Below are 6,904 nucleotides of genomic sequence, written 5' to 3' on the forward strand. Positions count from 1 at the left end.
TATTCTTTCCACTTCATTGCTTCCTTTGTGGGGGCTTCAGGAGACGCCGCACATGCACGTCTGCTTCACACACAAACGCGTGTGCATCCATGAGCAACACACATTTCAGAGACGCACAAACATTCACTTATTTGCTGCTTTTTAATTGTGCGAGTTGTGTTGAAGATGCTTCTGGTTTTGCATAATAAAAGGAAGTTTTGAAAGACGAAGCTCATCCTGATGTCCGCTGCCAGGTCTGCTATTCAGAGAGGGTGTTTCATCTTTTTCTGCTTGTCTGCGCTGCATTTAAACCCCATGAATTAACCTTTTGATGAATCCCTGCACTCAAACTGGCACAAACATGCTTGACTGGACAGAGCCTGCGGCTGGCATGGCGACCGGCCTGCAGAGGGAGGTTTTAGAGCCGCCTTTTGTTGACGTCCAATTAAGGAACGCTTTGAGCTTTTCCGCTGTCTTTGAAGAGACTCGCCAACGCTTTTCCAATATGCCACTTTTTTCATGGAGCCAAAAATCTCCATGTCCGTTTTACGTAACCGCACTAATCACAGTCGCTGTGTCCGTATTCCCTCCCTAACTCAGGGGTGTCAAACTCAATCGCACAGGGGGCCAAAATCCAAAACACACCTTAGGTTGGGGATATTGAACAACATTTTTAAACTTTAAAACCTTAACATAATTATAAACTAGATAAATAGCATTACCTGTTATAATGCTAGTGGGAATGTTGTAAGCTGAATTTGGCCGCTTAAGATGCTAGTGCTGATAGCTGAAAATGCATAAATTGATAGATAAAAATGCTGAAGCTAATGGCTAAAAACACTGAAAGTGATAGCCAGTTAAAATATTAGCTATTAGGGCTGGGAATCACTGGGTACCTCACGATACGATACGCGATACATGGCTCACGATATCGATAATATCGCGATACTGCGATAATTGGTAAAAATCCTCTCTAATAACTACCATTTATATAGAAGAACATGTTTTTTGGGAAAATATATCCCCATTTATCTTTTTTAGCTTAAACACAATCATAATAAACAACTTTTCTTATTTTGTGCAACATTGTTGAAATCAGTAATACTATGTCTTTGACGAGCATTGACTACAACCAAATTGGAATTATCTGTCAAATTTAATGTTAACAATAGTAAACATGAACAGTAGAGCCACTACTTAGTGCAGGATTATTGTAAGCAACAGAACAAAAATTAAACAAGTCAAGTAGTGACAGCTATCACGTCACACCAAAGGATGATGAATATAATGTTTTACAGCCTCTCTCAAAATTGAGCTAATTTTTCGTTCACTTTTCCCTCACTTGAAAAGGGCTGAACATCCAAAAATGAAGGCTGATTTACTCAGACTGTTACTTGAGATTATTTTTCAATCTTTATTTTCCATTTGGTCAGTCAGCAGTCAATAGGTAAAAACCTTAAAACACACATAATAATGGCAATAAATATAATTTTAAGTGCTTCAATTAATTAGCAACCTCCCTAATTTTACAGTGAATTCATGTACTTTATTTTAATTACATTTAAATTTAAGTTCAAACATCAAATCCTGCTTTATTTATTTAAGAATGACTTTAAATTAACATTAGCAACAAGTAATTACATTGTTTGAAAACGTCACATTATAAATTTTTAAAAGTTACACCGTACAGCAGCAGGTTAAACATTGAAGTGCATGAAAGCGAAAATTCCGACGGTCCTTGAACAGACAACTGCGTAGCACGCGCCCAGTTCCCACAGCAAACAGGAAGTAAGTGATCGCTGACATTCTAGCGCTCAGACAAAGTCACTTCTTACCGGCTGCCTCTTCTACAGATGGAGGATAAATGCTGACAGGTAGGCATGCTTCACACACGCGCTACAGAGCCCGGTGCTTCTCCCGAATGAGCACGTGCATCACTATCAAATGTCCGACGCAGCGCGCCCAGCTGCACAATAGTTCTGCCGCGCGACTCAGACGCTCAGCGCAACAGCTTCTTCAAATGAAAAATATAATATCGATACTTGGTGAGAATCCATCGAGAATCGATCGCAGGACTAAATATCGCGATATATCGCAATATCTGTATTTTGGCTCACTCCTAATCAGAACACAGTGGAGTCACAAATAAACGTGATGTCATATCTGGCGTTTAGCAAAACAAAAGTAATATCTGATACAGTTTACACACAAAATGTATCAGTGAAATAATAATAAGATTGTTAAAACCACACAGTGTTACATGGATTCTCAAACGGAAATAATCATAATTAAAAGAACACTGGAAACACTTTGAAAATAGATCAAAAGCTAAAGTTGATGCTGTTTAAGATCTGAATCATCCATTTTTTTACTTTAACCTTTATACGCAGAAGGACTTTTGAGGACTTCACATAATGAAAACATGCGATAAAGAGACTCCAGCAGACAAAAGTCTGAATCCTTTAACAGCGACACAGACAGAAGCAAAGCCGTTCTCCTTCCAGATCTGAACCGCTCCCTCTCACAAAGTATGCCGAGTATGTCAGCGGCACCTGCATGATTATACGGCTGCCTGTGGCGCTTAAGGTCACAGCTGCTGAGGCAAAAACAGAAGCCAGGTTCATCATCAGGATCCTTTTATTTAAGTCAGAGCAGTACAGAAGTAACAGGCTCCATCAGCTCATGTGGATTCTGATGTCAAAGTGAACAAAAAGCTTCAGGAAAAGGAGCAGAATGCTACAAAAAGGGCTTTTATTTACACCACTGAAGCCGGGTTAAGACAAAACACCAAGTTAAGATCACTGGAAACTCTTTTCAAACAAACTGTGCAAATCAAAGGCATCTAGAAAATAATTACAAAGTCAAAGTACAATCTATACAAACAAGACTTCCACTGAAGTAGTACAAAAAGGAAACAGAAAAAGAAGACAACTTCACTTCTGAAATCCAAAACAACAAAAGTTCCTCGTGTTTTGGCAAAGTTTGTATCCGACACATTTTCAGTTACGTTTCTATACAGAGGCTCCTGTAAAACTCACAAAAATACGACACACCTTAGATAAAAACCCCTGAGACACAAACGGACACGCGTCCTGACGGCCACGTTCGCTCCACCGCGGGTATTTTCAACGCTGTGGAAGAAGGTACAAATTTAGCTCACCAAAATTGAGGAAAACCCGAGTTCTAAAAATACAGACAGGAGGATTGTTTCGAAATCACACACTTCCAAAACGGTCGTCTCTGCTCCGCCACACGCCCGTTTGAAGGCCGGCGCACGGGGACGCCGCCGTTGGTGCTTCAGGAGAGTCGAGGATGGAGGAAGAGGGCCGCCAGCATCAGACGATTAAAACAGACTCATTTAACGGTCGACTAGTCGGTACTTTATATTATATGGAGTCACGTTCAGCACCAAAAAAATGCCTAAAAGTCTTCAAATTTTAAAATCTTATGAAGATTAGCGACAAGCCTTTAAATATATTCATGGGCTGTTTTAATATTTTATAGTATTTTTCCAAATAAAAAATGTGTTTTAGCTAATAGTTTAGCGACATGCTAACATTTTTGGCTAATTTACTTTACTGCGGAATTTTAGGGTTTTTTGAAGTTTAGCTAGTTTTTAAGCAACGCGTTAGCTTTCTGCTAATTTAGCCTCTACTGAGGTTTTTTATGCTAATTTGGAGTTTAGCTAGTATTTTAGCAATATGCTAACGTTTTTGGCTAATTTGGCATCTACTGAGGTTTTTTTATGCTAATTTGGAGTTTAGCTAATACTTTAGCAACAGGCTAACGTTTTTAGCTAGTTTGTTATCTACTGAGGTTTTTACTGGCTAATTCTGAGTTTAGCTTCTATTTTAGCAACAGGCTAACGTTTTTGACTAATTTAGTTTACAGAGGAATTTTAGGCTATTTTAGAGTTTAGCTAGTATTTTAGCAACATGCTAACATTTTTGGCTAATTTGACATCTACTCAGTTTTTTTCTGCTAATTTAGAGTTTAGCTTCTATTTTAGCAACAGGCTAACATTTTAAAATAATTTAGGTTCACCCCCTAACCCCCAACTACTAAAAAACTCACAACTTCTTTCATTTTTCTGAAAACCGGAGATGAAAATCGAATAAAAATGAACATTTTATGGCGTTTATTAATGACTCCACTGTGTTCTGATGGTGAAAATGTGAGTCTTTAATTCAATATTACATTTAAACACATTTTTTTGTTTGAAATTGTTCAACTGCAATGCATTATATTTGCTAATCCATCGATGTATGCTAGTTTTTCTGCAAAAACTTCTGGGAAATTTTGAGTGCACTCTATTAGAAATTAGTAAAACGGGACAGCACTAGAAAACAGTGAACACACTATATAGTAATTAGGGGGAATATGGACACAACCACAGTTTACTGAGATATTTTAGGCTATTTTTAAGTTAAGATAGTATTAGTTATTTTTTTGGGGCTAATTTGGAGTTTAGCTCAAATTTAAGCAACACTAAATATTTTTGCAAATTGGCAGATATTGGTGATTTTTAATCAATTTTACTACAAATTTTTTCAAAATTTAGGCCAACTTTATCACTTTTTCATAGTTGTTTAAAAAAATTTCAATTTTTTTTAGCAAATGTAACATTAAAATAGATTTTGCATTTTCAGTAAATTACTTCAGTAAATGACTTCACCATTTTCATCTTAAAGCTTCAGCATCTTCAGCAACTACTTTCAGCTAAAAGTATTCACACTAGCGTTATTGCAGGTAACTTTTCTACTTTAATCTTGTTTTAATACTAGAAACTAATGAAGGACCGAGACTGCACCATTCATTAAAAGTTTAAAACTATTATTTTCATCGTCTTTATTTTTAGTTAGTTTAAATGACTGTTAAGTTGTGTGCTTTACATCACTCTGCGATGACCCGATTAATCGGAAAAAATAATCGGTGATTAGTCGACTATTAAAATGATCGTTTGTGGCAGCCCTAGAGGAAGAGTAAAATGGCGTTCTTAAATCAACGGCATTTCGATGATTAAAGGCACTTTTTTTAATGGATGTTTTTCCAAAAACTTGGTAAAGTTTCGACCTCTCAGACATGAAAGCACCATTGAAACCCTGATGATGGAGTCCAGGTGAGAAGGAAGTGTGTGGTGATGGTTCTGCTGTAGCTTATTTGCCCCAGTAGGTGGACTGGGGGGGATGGGGGGGGGCATGTTCTTAAAGGAGATGGCTTTGAGGGCTCTGCCGTTAGCATGGCAACCGGTCCTGCTCCGGCTGCATGGGAAAGTTACACAAACGTCTGAGTAAACGGGTCCGGTTGTGGGTCCATGGGTTGGATCCAGCTGTGATGAGATTTGCAAACTCCTTCATCTTCATCGTTCTCCTCTTCCTCTTGGAGCTGGTGAAGAGACGCCAGACGCCACGGCTCATCTGGGGAGAGACAGGGAGATGTGAATGTTTGCTGTGGATGTTCTGAGGGAACACGGAGGAACGCCGAGACCTCATCACCGCACCATTCCATCAGGCTGGCCCACATGGCATTAATAATGTGCCAGGACAGGCGCTGTTTAACCAAAGCAGCCCCGGCATGTGGGATTAGGCTGCTCGAGGCTCTTTTTGTTGCTAGGTGATAAACGTCTGAGGGAGGCGATGGGGGGAAGACGCATTTAAAACCGTCTCCTTTATTTAGATATACTCCAAATCGGAAAATGACTCAAGTTTGAAGTGATGCAGAGGAACTCCTCCACCATCCACATTGTTCACTTCTGATTTCCAGTTTTCTCTTAAAGCTTCGGCTTCCCAGACGTGGAGGAAGAGCGCTGACATTCCAGCTCCACTGGGGGCTTTGTTTGGATAACCTAATGAGCTTTCTCTGCTGTGACTGACAGAAGCCGGGCTGATCCGTCTGCAGCACCGACACAAACGCAGCATTGTGCTGCAGCACAAAGATGGAGAACCTACAATCAGGTCTGGGATTAAAAAGCTGAAAAACACCTGCTGAGCTTGTAGACTGGAGTCTAACAAACCAACAAAAGCATAAACGAAAAAAAACACATTTGCAGAATTTGTCAACAACAGTTTACTGGGGACCGGATCCGGCCCTCCAGATCATTTTATGTTATTGTTATTAATGGTCCAAAGTTATCTAGTGCTTATTTTGGCATAATTTTGACAAAATATATTTTTATGGAGAGTAAAATATTGAAAGTTATTTAAGGTTTAAGTTAATTTATTCTGGAATAATATTCCTGCCTTTTTATTATTCATAATTATGTTAAAAATTTACAGTTTTAAAGTTTAAAAATTGGCATTCCGCTAGCTTTTTGGACTATTTTGGCATTTATCAAGATTTTTTAAGGTTACTTTGGAGTTTAGCTAAAATTTCAGCTACATGTAAGCTGCTTCGGCTAACCTAGATTTTTTCAGTTTTTTAGGCAAATTTGGAATTTAGCATTTTAGCTGGCTACCAGCCTCAGCATTTTCAGCCATCAACGTCAGCATTTTCAGTTATAAACGTCAGCATTTTCAGCTATCAACTTCAGCGTTTTCAGCTATCAACTTCAGCATTTTCAGCTACCAGCTTCAACATTTCCGTTATAAACGTCAGCATTTTCAGCTATCAACTTTTGCATTTTCAGCCATCAACGTTAGCATTTTCAGTTATAAACGTCAGCATTTTCAGCTATCATTTTTAGCATTTTCAGCTAACAACTTTAGCATTTTCAGCTATCAACTTCAGCACTTTCAGCTATCAACTTTAGCATTTTCAGCTACCAGCTTCAACATTTCCGTTATAAACGTCAGCATTTTCAGCTATCAACTTTAGTATTTTCACTTTTCTCTGTTGCCAGATTATCCTTCAGTCTGGTCGAAATAATATGATCAGTTTAAAGACAAAAATGAAAATGGAATCCTTGGCCATCAAAAATTCCAGTGTC

The 6,904-nt window shown here is 38.4% G+C and overlaps 1 protein-coding gene across 1 annotated transcript in view; it reads right to left on the reverse strand.

Annotated features, from left to right (window-relative positions):
* Positions 1-4,828: 4,828 nt before the first annotated feature.
* Positions 4,829-6,904, reverse strand: part of enc3 (ectodermal-neural cortex 3) — a 16,095-nt gene continuing 14,019 nt past the window's right edge. The window contains exon 4 of the mRNA XM_024279359.2: positions 4,829-5,396. The gene's annotated coding sequence lies outside the window, so the exon portion shown is untranslated. The remainder of the gene's footprint in view (positions 5,397-6,904) is intronic.

The sequence above is a fragment of the Oryzias melastigma genome, linkage group LG4 (assembly GCF_002922805.2).
Source record: "Oryzias melastigma strain HK-1 linkage group LG4, ASM292280v2, whole genome shotgun sequence".
NCBI classification, from domain to species: Eukaryota; Metazoa; Chordata; class Actinopteri; order Beloniformes; family Adrianichthyidae; genus Oryzias; species Oryzias melastigma.